Source organism: Pan troglodytes, chromosome 2 (assembly GCF_028858775.2).
Source record: "Pan troglodytes isolate AG18354 chromosome 2, NHGRI_mPanTro3-v2.0_pri, whole genome shotgun sequence".
NCBI classification, from domain to species: Eukaryota; Metazoa; Chordata; class Mammalia; order Primates; family Hominidae; genus Pan; species Pan troglodytes.
The window spans coordinates 120738178-120754199 of record NC_086015.1 but is presented as its reverse complement, the minus strand read 5'-3'; positions in this window follow the sequence as shown (position 1 = coordinate 120754199).

Sequence of the window (16022 nt, the reverse complement as noted above, 5' to 3'; positions counted from 1 at the left end):
GTTTTATTTAGGAGCGTACAAGTGCCCCCACTTCCTCCGTCAGCCTCCTTAAAAATGGGGAAGTAGGCTGGGCGTGGTGGCTCAGGCCTGTCATCCCAGCACTTTGGGAGGCTGAGCCTAGTGGATCACGAGGTCAAGAGATCAAGACCATCCTGGCCAACATGGTGAAACCTTGTCTTTACTAAAAATGAGAAAATTAGCTGGGCATGGTGGTGTGAGCCTGTAGTGCCAGCTACTCAGGAGGCTGAGGCAGGAGAATCACTTGCACTCAGAAGGCAGAGGTTGCAGTGAGCCGAGATTGCACCACTGCACTCCAGCCTAGCAACAGAGTGAGATTCTGTCTCAAAGAAAAAAAAAAAATGGGGAAGTGACAATGAAGAAAAGAAGCATCTTGCTGCAAAGTAACCAACAAGCCATTAACTGAGTTCCTCAATGTTTTTATTACTGCATAGTAATGTGTGAGCACTACTGCTTCTGCATTGTTTTTGTCTAACTTAAGTGTTCTGCTATCCCATTTCTTGATTTCAGAGGATTCCTTCAAACGTATAAATTGAACTCTCCAAGTTAGACATGACTTTATTTTCTGTTCTTAAGTTTATGATACTTTGTTGAAAGTAGTTCATTAGTTGGACAGTCTAGAAGAATAAGATTTGAATTGGTTGACGGGGACTTAACTTTGCATGAGCCTTAGATCCCTCCAAAACTCTCCAGAGCTTACTTGCTGCTCACAGGAAACTGACTTTGATGTCCTCCTTACTTGATTAGTGCTCTGAGTGCTGAGGTTCGACTCTTCCCTGACCCTCCTGGCAGTACCAGACACCACCCTTGCTCTGCTTGGCTCTGTTTAAGCCAGGCTCAGTGGGCTGCTTTGCATGTTCTAAATGCCTTGTGATGCATCTTCCTCTAATCAGGCTGAGTGTCACTGCTTCCCCCAATCACCCTCGACACTTAATTGACCAATGGAGCTAGACATATGGAAGATCGAATCACAAACCCAAATCAGCAGTTGTCAGAAGAGATTAATTCAAACCGGAGGCAGCAAAACACTTGTTTTTTTCCCTTTCTCACTTTGCTCTCATTTTCAGCAGTCTGATGAGAAAAATGATTATTAATGTCCCCAGCTGTGCCCTCAGGCAAATGCCAGGAACTTCAGTGAACTGCTTTCTACTTCCCCGGCTCCCTTAAGTCTTTCTTCCACAGATACCTTCTGGCCCTTTGATTAACCAGGTGGCACTGGGGTGAGTCTGGCACATTATGACTATGAGTCAAGTCCAATCTGTAGAATGCTGTTGGGAAAGTCTCCCCTGTGCGCCATGCTGAGAGCACTTTCCTTCCCTGGCTCCTACTTAGAGCCAGAAGTGGAAATGATGAGTGGGTACAGTCTGACTGTCTAATCTCTCCTGGGTATAGTTCTCAACATGTCTGTTGATCTGCAGACATGTATTCAATGTATTTATTTTTTATGTTTCAGCCCTTTTTAGGCTCTATGCAAAATAGAGAAGCATAATCATTGCTCCTGAAAATTGTGGAAGAATAAAAACTAATATTTATTGAATATCTAATATGTGCAAGATATTGGCTTAAGCATTACAAACTTGGAGCTTTATGTCAATTACTTAGTTGTTCACTCCTTAAGGACTTAACTGTTTTCAAGTGACAGCACAACTCAACCTGGCTTAAAGAAAACGAATCTATTGGCTCACATTTCAGAGAAAGCAGTAAATTCCAGATCATCAGAGCTCAGGACCACGCCATCTCTGGCTCACCACTTACAGTGCCATCATGGTTGCAAAATTCCACAGTTACTATCTAGCCTTTTAGAAACCCCAGTGGTAAAGGAAGGAAGGGCTTCTCTTTCTCAGTCATTTCCAAAAGAGTCCCAGGCCTAACTCTTATTTGCCTAAAACTGTGGCCATGGTGTCTAGAAAATGCAGATGAATTGTCTTAAGGCATAGTCCTCCTTAGGAATTAGAAATGGATCACTGGAGTTCAAAACCAGCTCACACCTTTAATTTGTAATCTTGGGCAAGTGACTCAGTTTCTCTGGATCTCTGTTTTATCACCTGTAAAGGGAGGGAGGGAGCTAGTAACACCTCTACTGAGGGTTAAGTGGGTTAAGTCAAGAAAACTTCTAGCAAGAATATCTGAAACTTAATCAATTGTTACTGTTTATATTTCAGGAAGAGTGACATCCAATTAGGAGGTATTTTGCATTAAAAATTGGACTAAATGACCCCAATATAGCAGCTAACTTCAACAATTGTGTGATTTCTTTGCAGGTTTTTGTGATAGGAAGTTTTAGATTTGGGGGAATGACCTAAATTGTCAACTTAAGCCTGAAAGTATGCTACCATTTATTTCCAAAAGGCAATTTACTGCATCAGGAATTCCTGTTTCATCACTGATAACTGTAGTAGTGCTCTCACTGTAAGAGCACACCACCCTCAATGTAAGAGGTGCTTGCCCTGGTGGCTTGGTCAGCAAAATGAAGATTAAACCTGACTGCAAAAAAAAATTCCCAGCTACTGCCATAGTTTTGTCATATAGGAGGGTGACAACTTTGAAAGGCAATTGTGGAAGGGATGTCCTTCTGGGATTGGGCAGTCACCATCCAATCAGCACAACTTTATCAGTTTTGCATCTAGTGTAAGCTGGACAAAAAAAAAAAGGCATCAAAAGATACAATAACATAACAGCAAAGCAAACTGTGAGGAAAGAGTACTTGTTGAGGCAAACACATCAAGTTGGTAGGAAGGAAATAAAAGGGCATTGGTAATAGAAGAATCTCAAAAAAAGGTGTGACGTTAATGGCGGATGAGGTTGGTTTGATGAATGAGTTGTTTCCCTCAGAGTCTCTCCTTCTTTATATTTGAAAGGTTTTTTGTGTGTCAGCCAAGAAAGAGCCTTTTATGCTGGACATGGCGGGAGAGGCTCTATGTCTCTGCAGCAACCATGAATGATTGTGATTTTGTTGCCCAGTGCCTGGAATGTAATTGCTATGTGGACAGTGGCTAAGGTATATCATGAAAGAAGTGGGACATGGAGGCTATATGGAATATTTCTCTTTCTCCAGATTTGATCTATACCACTTATACCTCTCACCACCAGCCGATTTGCAGTAGTAATGGAAGTGACAGTGTTAAATGAGAAGAATGTTATTAGTTACCACTGAAAATAATTATGTCATCACTTTTATTCACCACAGCCTTGTAAACCTTGCCTTCAAATCTTAAAATTTACTGGTGAGAGGTCCTCGTAGTGCAGACTTTTTTTTTCCAGAGAGATAAGGTCTCACTATATTGCCCACGTTCGTCTCAAACTCCTGTGCTCAAGCAATCCTCCTGCCTCAGCCTCCCAAAGTGCTGAGATTACAGGTGTGAGCCACCGTACCTGGCCCAGTGCAGACTTTACTCCTCCATCCCCACTGGCACTAGAGTATGGGAAAAAGTAACAGACTTATATTTACTACTTATTAGGGAGAAGATCCTGAAAGCAGGTTAATGGGCATCTTCTACCATCTTGCTTCTCCCTCTCTTTTTCTGCCTTCATATTAGTCTAGATGCTGCCCATAAACATCCCCCCAATCATATCTGTGTTTCATAACATCATGTTTCAACTAAAGAAACCTTAGTCTATAGCAGTGTTTCTCAAAATGTGGTCCAGTGACCATCTGCATTTGAAATATCCAGTTTCTTATTGAAAATGCAAATTCCTTGGCCATTGGAGTCAGAATCACTGAAAGACCGGGGGTTTAAATTTTTTTCAAGCTCCTTGTGTGACATTTATAAACAAAATATTAGTGCATATATAAGAACCATTGAGAACCATTAGTCCCGAGCAGCACTGCCCAAAAGAAATATGATAGGAGAAAGACAGTTAATTTTAAATCTTCTAGTAGACAAATTAAAACAAACAAGAAATAGATAAAATTTATTTCCATAATATAGTTTATTTAACCCAATATTATCATTTCAACATGTAATTCATATAAAATTGTTAATAAGTTGTTTTAAATTCTTTTTTACATGCTAAATCTTAGAAATCTAGTGTGTACTTTATACTTACAGCACATATCAATTTGGAGCAGATACATTTCAAATGTTCAATAGACACATTCGGTTAGTGGCTACCATATTCGGTTAGTGGCTACCATATTGGACAATGCAGTCTAGTGATATGGGGGACTATTTCTTTTTAACATAAACTACTAATATTGTCATAGTTTTGCCATGCCACGTGGCCTTTATCATAGAACATATAATGCTTCTGATATGTAAACAGTCCGAAATGAATGACTGAAGAATTTCTACATTCTGTTAGTCGTATATCTACAAAATTCAAGCTCATACCTTTTGATTTACATAACAAATGAGATCATTATTTTTAGGTTTTTCTCTCTAGGGGATATTTCACCTTTTTTGTCATTAAAAGAATGATTTATTCTGTAAAATATGGAACAAGAACACATTTTTTAGTGGTTACAGTAAAGCCATAAGAAATGGGCTTGATGTGGCAATAATAATAATGATAATAATAATAATGTTTATCAAGCACTTGGTTGTGCTAGTTATTATGTAAAACACTTTATATAATGTATATAATTTATTTATTGTGATTTTACCAAATCTATGTAATTATCCTAATTTAACAAACTAAAAAAATGGAAACTCAGAGGAGTTAAATAACTTGCCAAAGGTCACACAGTTTTTGAGATTCTTTCTATCATGCACTATACTAACATCGTGCACTTTCCATGTAATTAGAATTCTCAGAATTTTAAAAGTATTTTTAGTGAGTTGTTTTGTTTTGTGTTTTTTGTTTTGTTAGGTCTTCCACTAGGCAGCTTTCTCAACCAGAAAATGCTTTGACCAAAGCAATTTCATAGATACCTACAGAGGTAAACTGTGAAGTGTTTCCATGGCTTTGTGAATTTCTAATTTGTGCCTGAGAGTTGTTGGCAAAGAAAAAGTAGCAGCACTTCTCATCTTCTTCCTTCTTGTCCCCTTATCTCTTAGACCATTGATTCTTCTGATTGACTTTCTCAGTCTCCAGCACTCACCCTCTTGCATAGCAAACTGTGAAGCTTGAGCAGTGTGAAAGATATTATGCTTTTTATCTCTACTGCCTATAAGTGCCATGTAAATGGAGATAAATGAAATCCTCACAAAAGCACAGACCCCGGTATGAGAGTCAGCTGTATCCTATGGGGAAGATGGGGCAGTGAGCACACGTGATGGGAAGGACTGGGAAAGGAGGTGGCGGAGTGGGAAACAGCTGTCTGGTAGAACCGCACAGGTGTATGGGGTACTCATTAAGTTCCCATAGGCTCTGTCATTAAGGCTGTGGCAGATGTTCTTGAATGTGACTGGCATAGTCACAGGGGAGGCAGTAAACTCAACTTAATGTTCAGAGCACTGGTGTGGCACCGCTGGGCAGAAGGTTGGCAAGTTGCATCTCCTTGCCAGAATAACAGCTGCTCTTGTCTCCTTAGTTTGTGGAGTCTTTGTCGATTTCCTCTTTGGCAGCCTGGTCATATCTCACAGGCTCAGTTCTGCTCCTTTATAATTGGGTTTGAGTTATTCAAAAAAAGAAAATCCCATATAAATAGAGGCAACATAAACAAAACCTTTCCTACTTAGGGGCTACAATATAATCCTGGGCAGACAGTCCTGTGAGAGCTTCTCCAACATAAACCCAACCCCAGGATGTGTTTAAAATTTTTCAGCTGAGGGATATTTGCATGGTTAGTAGCATAAGGCCCAGAACAGTCTTGGAAATTGCATTTGAGACTCTGGAATTTTCACAAATATACTACATAGTGGAGGGTGTATCAAAAGCCATTAGTTTTTCCAGAAAGTGGCAAAACAGCTATCTGCTGCCAGACCTGCAATGGAAGTATATATATGATATTTTTCTTTCTTTAAAAAAATTCTGTATCACAAATTCCTAGGCCCATACTCTAAAAATATAGATTGTTGCATTTCTGTTCATAAATAGAGATAGTGGAGAGATAGTGGTTACTGGGATAGGTGAGTATACTTTAGCACACTGATAAGTTGACTTCAATCACGAGCTAGGTATCACTGGACTAAAAATCACTGATTCCTTTGTGTACTGTTTTGTGTGTATCAATTCAGGACTTAGTCTTCAGGTAGTGGCAAAACCCTCAAGTATTAGACAAGACAGGGCAAATCTTAATGATTGATATGTTTTGTTTAAGTGTAACCCTTCTGTAACTCTAAATATCTCTAAGATAATCTATTCCTTTTTATTTTGGGGGGAATTTGAAACTACTTGGCATTTGGTAAAATCTTGGTAGTGAATTACTGATATTTGAAAGAAGATAGATCAAGGTCTACAGCAGATGGCTTTTTAGCTATTTGCCAACAGATTTTACCTTTAGCATACTGTTAGTGAATTTACCAAAGTTCTGGGTCTAGCTCTCAGCCTCAGTGGTCCAAATGTCACTTATCAGTGTCTAGAGTTATTGGATTTAGGAGGCTGACTAATGATAATAAAACTCACAAAAGACTGAACTATGAGCCAAAATGCCAAGATACAAATTTAGAGTGATATAAGTATCCAAATGCTGATATCTGCCTAACTGGTGCATCCCTCCTTATAGGCCAATCTTCAGGGGTCAAAGAATTACTTAGCATCCTTGAACCTAAAATAGAGATAATTAGTTGTATGAGTTGCATATGTATTAACATGTCTAATGTATCTATCTCTGGGGTGATAATAATAAACATTTATTGAGAGCACTATTTCAAATGGTTAGTACATATTAACTCAATTATTTATACAATAAACCTAATGATGGATGCTATTATAATCACTTACAGAAGATGAAATTGAGTCACAGAGATGAAAATAAGTTCTCCAAGGTTAAGGAATTAGTAATCTGGCAGTAGATCCTAGCTTTTAAACACTTTGCTATAATGTATACATAGCTATCACAGAAATTGGGCAAGTTCCTGGTACAGAGACTATCTTCTCTCAGCCAGTGTTCAATACTCTACCAAATTCTGGCCCTTTGGTTTCCCTTTTCTACAGTCCAAGCTAATCTTTTTCACTTTGTTCAGTTTCTCACTAGACAGGATACACAATAATTGCTTGGAGTCCAGTTTATTACATTTCAATCAAACTGCTGCATTGCTTTCCTTAGTTCATCTTGATGAAAGTTATATAGAATTCTCAAACCTTTTTGTTCTCACCTTTATAAATATCATAACCTGGCTTTTTTCTAGAGGTGGCTGTTGGACACACATTATCTCTGCATCCACCTACTTTCATTCTCAGAGGTCAACATCATTTCCTAGTCCTCAGTGAATTCTACACAATTATCCTTAGGTGCCTCCCACGCCTGTAAAATCCATAATTCTTGGAATTCCCTCAAATTCTTCTCCTGAACCTATTAAATAACAGCCTGTCCCATGAATACTCAAACCCCAGAGTTGACTGCAACTCAGGCAAAATTTCCCATTTCACAGGGAATTTACAGGGGTGTCTCTAGCCTGGAGTTCCAGGATGTAAAAGACATCAAATTTGCCGTTTAGTGATTTGTTTGCATGCAAGAAAGAGGTACTGAAATACTGATTGGAGTTTTCCATGATGTTCTGTTGCTCACTGGGAATATCATGGAAAGACCCCATTCCTTAGTTCAATTTGATTATCTATACTTTAGTGTAGCTGTTCCCTTAAATGCCCTGGATTTAATTGCTAAAGCATACAGTTTATCCTTGGGCATTCACCTCTATTCTGTGCATATCACAAATTGCTTATTGTATCCGGAGTGGGTTTTTCTCATAAGTCAATAAAACTGCCATATAATCAAGAGTTTCTTGGAATATGGAGAAAATTGGATGCAACCAAATTATTATTAAAAGGTCGATTGTTTTGCTGTGTTTTTGTTTTGACAAATTTTAGATCATTATTCTTTTTAGTTTTGTTGCATTTTTTTCTTTTATCTTTTTTTTTTTTTTTTTTTTTTTTTGAGACTGGTCCTCACTCTGTCACCCTTGTTGTAGTGCAGTGGCAGGATGACAACTCACTGCAGCCTGAAACTCCTGGGCTCAGGCAATCCTCCCACCTCAGCCTTCCAAGTTAGCTGGGACTTACAGGCACATGCCACCATGCCCAGCTTATTATTTTTTTTCTTTTTTTGTAGAGATTGGGCTTTGCCATGTTGCCTACACTGGTCTCAAACTCCTTAGCTCAAGCAATCTGACCACCTCAGCCTCCCAAAGTGCTGGGACTACAGGCATGAGCCATCATGCCCAGCCTATTGCATATTATTTTTAAGATTAAATGAACTTATTAGAAGAGTCCCATCATACAAATACTACATGACCAACTTCACAAAAACACTCCCTGTCTTAATTTCTTGTGTCAATCCAAATGGATAAACAGCCCCATTTTCAAGGAACTAGCAGAATTTTCTTTTCAATGTCTAAAATTGTATATGCAAGCAATGGCTGAAATTTGGAGCAGGACTTCCTGAAGGCCACTAATAAGAGTCAGTGCAGTCAGCAGTCTCCCTGGAGAATCAGAAGAAACCTATTTGTCATTGAGAGATGTAAAAACTAAAACCCAAAGCTGGCAATACATTTGTCTCTAGTCTCAAAATAGTTCTATTTTAAATATATGAATCCTGTAATTTCTGCTTTTCATGGATCCCAGATCACTTTTTAGTATGTGGGATGCATTATAAATTATGATAATATGAGGTATCAAAAATTGTCACATTTACTTAGCAAATAGCCAATACATTGATTCCTCTGGATCTGTATAGTACACTGTGGTAAGGACTAATCACATATGGCTATTTAAGTTTACATTTACATACAATTAAAACCTGAAAATTTAGTTCCTCAGGTTACACTAGCCACATTTCAAGTGCTCAATAGCCACATGTGACTAATTGCTACAGAACTGGAATCAGTGCAGGTTTAGATATTTCTTCTACTCCATGACCCAGTGCTGGAACCTTCTCCATTAAAGCTCTTGCAAATCCTTTTTCAGGCACTGCTTTGACACAGGCAGATAAGAAACACTAGGCCATAAGACAGCACATTCCTCAGTTGAATGCCTTTAAATTAAAAAGAAAAAGGTTTTCCTTCAAATTAAAAAGTATATATATTTAACTGTCTTTAAGTTGCACCCATTAGTTCCAACTAAACAGAAAAAATCCAATACAGTGTACTGAATCAAATTATTGAGCTGTTATTGAAACACCATATTAATATTTCTTTTACCCATGTGTATACCTGTTTTTCAGTTATTGCAGAGGCAAAGGAGAAAATCAAGCACAATATTAGTCCTTTTGACCTTGCATACAACTATTACAAAATGCAACAAATACTCTTTATTGAAGTCATGGTTCATGCTGGATTTTGTAATCTGCAAAGTGCCATTTTACCACTGACAACTCTCACTCAGTCTTTGAAGGATGCATTTCATGAACACCTAGGCCTGATTTTCTCATCTCTCCAAATAAGCAAATGGACTATGAAATAGTTATATGCCTACACAGTGCTGGATCCACAACACGGTGTTTCCCAAACAAGGTTATTATCTAGAGTCTGGATTTGAACCCAGTCTAGGTTGGACACATTCTTGACCGCTATGTTAATACAGCCCTGTCGACCTTGAAAGATGAAAGCTATTTTGACAGGTGATGAGTGAAAGCCAGGGCAACCCTGATGATGTAGAATTCATCAACAGTTTGTCAACCACATACTTTTTAGGTAAACTAAAATATAACATTTTATTTGAATGTTATGTAGGATAGGATAGAAAATATCAGAGTGCATTGCAAATAGTAAAATATTTTTGTTTTATTTATGTATACAAGTAATGAGCCATGTTTCCATCTCATTACCTATAAATCAGTGTTTATTGCTGAGGGTTGCAGTCAAGAAAGTTTGGAAACTCTTGTAGAATCATCCCTCTTTGGGGTATTGCTCAGAAGATATGACTTATTCTAGGCAAATTTGGTGAAGACTTTGCTAAAAATCTCTTAGAAATCCAATCTGAATTCATGTGCTTATCTCCCAGGTTATTCTTGGCTCTGAATAGATTAGACATATTGTAAAAGTTAAAGCATTAGGTGATTCTTTTTTTTTTTTACTAGATAACAGATGGTCACATTCTATTACATTGTAATTTGGTCAGTATTTGGAAAGATGTTCAAATGAGTAGTAGTAATAAAACTTCAGTCTCATCTTGTTCATATTTATTTAGCACTTACAAGATATACTGTTTTTTGTCAGGCCTGTGTGTGTGAAAGAACCATGCAGTTCAGGATAGGGAAAGATGCCATTAGTCTGACAGCACTTCAGATTGGTCTTATACTGTGGTTAACATTTTGACAGACCCAAACTCTGTGTATGGATAGAGGCTGAAAACAGGAATATATCTTTTGTTTCACTTTTAAAAATTGTCTGTGGCATAATACCTATGTTTGCATGAGTTTTGAAAATACTTTAAATCATTTAGTCTATATCTTAAAGATGGCATCACTAGTCTTTATTACAGAAGAGAAAATGGAAACTCTGAGATGTTGAGTGACCTGTTCAAGATCACATTTAGTAAGCTGACCCAGGATGTAAACCTTTTATTTTCAGATCCAGTCCATGCCCACACCCCAAAGCCTTCCCCATAAACATGAGTGGTGTAGCCTTTTCCAAAGTATTCATGGTTGTGTAGAAGCAGGATTCAGACATTTAGTCACTTCCAGTATGTTTTTAGAGAAAGGAGAACAAATAAGTTAATATCTATTCTTGAAAGTGATTTGCTTATATCAACTATCTTATAAGTCCACTACAATTTTTACCAGTGATTTCACTGACTTAAAAATTTGCCAAGAATCATAGCATTTTATTCTTGTTACATTGACATTTTTTCTATATTACGTAAAAGCATTACTACAAAGAGAGGCACAGCTTACTGAATTTCTCTTAGACCTGCCATCTGATATGTTGTAGGCCTTGGGCATATGAGCTCCTAGTAATTTGCATGGTAATTAAACTCATTTAGACAATACATTGCTTAATAGGGGATGGGACAGCTTCTCACCTGACACTTCATTAAACTCCCTGTGCTAAGGCCTTTCTAGGTGACAGGGCCAAGTCCACATCACAATATTAAATATGTTGTACATTTGTTAAATAAAAAATTTAAAAAGTTAGCCAACTAGATAATACTGATGTTGGATTCAGAAATAAATGTTCACTTCCAAATCTGCCCTGTTCCCCTCTGTATTAAATTGTGCTTTACTGATTTTTTTTGCTTGTACCTCAATCTTCATTTTCCAAATCAACACACAGATTGTGGAAGCCAGTTATTGCCACATACTTTCAATATGAGCAAAAAGGTAAACTTGACAGTCTTCTCCTTGGTGCGCTCACAATTTATAGCAGTGAAGAGAGGGCACAGACTTGTGAAAAGCTGCAGCCAGTAGAAAAAACAATGTTGTCAGTGAATAACAGAAGTTGAATTGATTTGCTAGGGGATTGCCAAAGAAGAACAATTTGGTCCGTGCAAAAGTAATTGCGTTTTTTTATTCCATTAAAAGTAATGACAAAAACTGCAATGACTTTTGCACCAACCTAATAACTCTAATAAATTTATGAGAGAAAGGTTTTTGGAAGTATATTTTCTTTTGTTTTATTTTATTTGTGTTAAATGTTATTCAACCCGAGCTAGGTACCAACATTATTCCAAGGTTATTATCTAGAGTCTGGATTTGAACCCAGTCTAGGTTGGACACATTCTTGACCGCTATGTTAATACGGCTCTGTCGACCTTGAAAGATGAAAGTTATTTTGACAGGTGATGAGTGAGAACCAGGGCAACTCTGATGATGTAGAAACATGAGTAAAGTCACAGAAATATGTATGTGTGTGCTGGTTTGAGCTGCCCTATTCCTGGCCACTGGTGTGTAGGGCTTGTGATAGAATGCCAAGAGAATGAGGTACTAAATGAAGACTTGGAAGGAGACAAATGTTCCTCAGTGAGGATGCAAATGAGGAGGGGCCCAGGACAAAGCCCTGGGGACTGCTGACATTTACCAGGCAGGTGGCATTTGGTGAAGGTTACAGATATACAAATGTCTCTTCTTTATCTTTCATAGAAAGGTAATGGAAAATAATTAAAATAAAGACAATGAAACAAATATTAATACTAACTGTGAAGGAAGATCATTCCCGTCAGATATTTATTGGAGCACTCCCCTTGGCATAGTGTTCTGCTGTTACTCTGTATAAGGCATTCACAATGGGTTGGTACAGGAAGAAGGTTAAAAATCCTGTGGTGGATTCCAATAGCACATACTCTATTCATCCTCCGCCAACTTGCACTTCCAAGATTTTAATGCATATTCTGCCCTGCATATACATGCACAGAGTCACCAGCACAGTGATATGTAGAAATGGCAATAAATGAATTAAACAAGTAAATAGTACTCCTAAGAGTAATACTATATGCATTCGTTTCAAAAGGGAAGAAAAATCAAAATTAAACATAGGAAATTTTTTGGCCGAGCATGTTGGCTCACGTCTGTAATCCCAGCACTTTTGGGAGGCCAAGGCGGGTGGATCACGAGGTCAGGAGATTGAGACCATCCTGGCCAACAGGGTGAAACCCTGTCTCTACTAAAAATACAAAAATTAGCTGGGTGTGGTGGCGCGTACCTGTATTTCCAGCTACTTGGGAGGCTGAGGCAGGAGAATCGCCTGAACCAGGGAGTTGGAGGTTGCAGCAAGCCGAGATCGTGCCACTGCACTCCAGCCTGGCAACAGAGTGAGACTGTCAAAAAGAAAGAGAAAGGGAAGGGAAGGGAAGAAGGGAAGAAGAAGGGAAGAAGAAGGGGGGAGGAAGGGAGGGAAGAAGGAAGGAAGGAAGGAAGGAAACAGTTTTCTGGTTGTGTGTGTGCATGTGAGTGTGTGTGTGTTTTATTTTGTTTGAAGTGCACAACTTCAGAGTCTTTAATATACTGATGGTTACTGTGACGCATGAGAGAGGGTGGCTTAGGTGGCACTTCCCAAATTTAGTGGCCATGGAATCTTTTTAGATGAAATGCATTGTAGGATTTCTGTGGAGCACACTCTGGAAAATGCTGCTTTCCCAAGTTGTCCACTAATGCTTGTGTCCTGTGCTTTGGGTCTATGTTTGTCTTATGATAGCAAAAGAGACAGGCACCCATAATGAAATTAAGCACTTGAAAGTAGCATTTCCTAAATTGTTTCTCAGTTCTATGTTATATTCTTTCTTTCTTCTAAATTTCTGCAGCACTTTGTACCAGTCATCCAACTTTCGTCTGATATTTTCTCCTGTCCTAATAAAAGCTCCTTGATCATAAATATTGCATCTTCAGCTTTTGAGCAAAATTATTTTTAAATGAATGAGTGAATGAGAGTGTAAGAACATACTAGATATGTAAAGGCACTAAAATTGCCTTATGTACAAAGAAACAAAATAACTGTGAGAACCCTGCTTTCTTGCTAGTTGTATGTAAATATGCAGCAGGAGGGGCCCAGACATCGAGAGTCAAAGACAGGAAGCCCAGGATTACTGTCTGTAAATTCACTTCATTTGTTCATCCATTACAATGACATAATAAGAGTTGAATCCGAGATCTGTGACATTTGTCTGAGCATGGATGGATGAGATATGGGGCACCCTCACCAAGGGGTGAGGTCAGGGTGCAGTTCAGGCAGGAGAAACTTCAATTTACTGATAGAATTTGAGAGACACTGAAAGCTGCCTCTAGAGATTGATTGGATGATGAAGAAAACCCAGTGCCTCTTTCTCGGATAAGATACTAACTTAGTAAGAACAATTGATTTGGTAGTAGTGTCAGCAGTGGCAGGTACAAATTTAAGCATAGGTCCTACTCAAGAGCAAACAACTCCTGGGGGGGTGAGGCAAATAGAAACTTATCATTAAAGGAGAAAGTGGCAGTCTATCAGAGGCATACGTATTAAGAAGTCTAGGCTGGGCGCGGTGGCTCACGCCTATAATCCCAGCACTTTGGGAGGCCGAGGCAGGCGGATCACGAGGTCAGGAGATCGAGACCATCCTGGCTAACAAGGTGAAACCCCGTCTCTACTAAAAATACAAAAATTAGCGGGGCGTGGTGGCAGGCACCTGTAGTCCCAGCTACTAGAGAGGCTGAGGCAGGAGAATGGCGTGAACCCGGGAGGCAGAGCTTGCAGTGAGCCGAGATTGCACCACTGCACTCCAGTCTCGGCAACAGAGCAAGACTCCATCTCAAAAAAAAAAAAAAAAAAAAAGAAAGAAAGAAGTCTAACATTTTTTAAATGCTTTAAATTGATGTTCTACTTTTTAGAAGCATTTCAAAATATATGCTCAGTTATATGCATGCTGCTTTATTTATCAAGTTTATATGATTTAGGGGGAATATTTGTGCTATGGAGTCTCTGAAGCTACAAAGAGGAAGTTTAGCTGTTATGTTGTGATATTTAATTAGTCAATGGTGCCATGCAGAATCTTGACCTCAAGACCCTGTTGCCTTAATCAGGCTCTCAGAATTGGTTTGGCAGGGAACAGGAATAGGTCAGAGGCATCTCTACTAGAAATCTAATGAAATAACAACCATACAGATGCCACCTAAGTGTTGTGTGTGTTACCTTCTGTACGAATTCAGAATAAACAAAAGTGACAGAAACCTCCCACTAGAATAATGTTTTTCCCCCCTTCTATGTATTTGAGACAAAATGGGACAAATAAGTCATCAAATAGAAGGTTTCTAGGCTAGTACAAACTGGAGATGTGGGTGAATAACAGCAAAATCCTACTGATCAGTCAATCTGAACATCAGTCAGGGTAAATCAGTTCATACAGGCATTCCAGTTTGTGCCATCTGGGCAAACTTCTACCATACTTCTTCTGAATACTGAGGAATCTAGTTCTATACAGAAATTGCCTCTGAAAGTCATCTAACCTGGACTAAGTTGTACTTCCCTAGATCCATTCTCATAGAAATTCCTCAGTGCAAGATAATCAACCAAGAGAGAGCTATGTATCTCCCCTTCTTCTATCATTTCTAATTCCCTTCAATCACCAAGACTCTTTCTTTCTCATTTTCTCGACAAACCTATTTTGGGATATTTTGTTTGCAATCTCATCTCCCTTTTCTGCCCAGAGTCATTATCCAAGAGTTGTTTTTCTTCTTCTGTGTCACTGTATTCCTAATGTAGGAGGTAATACATTTAGTTGATTTTTTTAAAATGATTTAGACGACTTTCCTTAATAAAAGCGCCAGGTAAAGAATTAATATATTTTCATTTTACAACTCATTAGGCCAGCCTCAATCCAGTAGTGAGGACTCTAATTTGTAAAGAAGGTAACACATGCAACACTTACGTAGTGTCTTTACATGGATTGCAATTCCTTAGATTTTTGGTAGAGATGCTCCTAACTTGTTCTTGTCCCCTGGGTTGGTGATTTGCTAATGAGAATATACGAACTGTAACTCTAACTTTTATATTTCTTTAATTAGCCTTTGGGAAATGAATGTGTTTTCTAAATAAAGCAAGAAGTATGAGACAAGCGATTGTTGTAGAGAATGTTGCCTAGCAGAGTTTGGGAAGATGACGGTAGGCCCTAAGTATAGAATAATCTGATAATTTTCTTTTATCCAAATAAAATTACCCCCTATATTGAAGAAGAATATGAAGGAGCATGAGGAGGAGGAGAGGAGAAGGGAGAGAAGAGGGAAAGAGAGAAGGAAGAGGAAAAGAGGATGAAGAAGAAGGAGAAGAAGGAGAAGGAGAAGAGGAAGAAGGAGAAGGGAAAGGAGGAAAAGGGGAGGGGGAAGAAAATATAAAGAAAAAGAAGAGGAAAACAAGCTGAGAGAGAAAGAGAGAGAGAGAGAGAGGATCGGAAGTTAATATTTACTGGTGCTTCCCTGAACCTTGCATATTATATGAAATTTCCAAGGATTCTTTGTCTAGGCTCTTCTAGGATTCTTAACCTAGGGCCATCCCAAGCTCCAG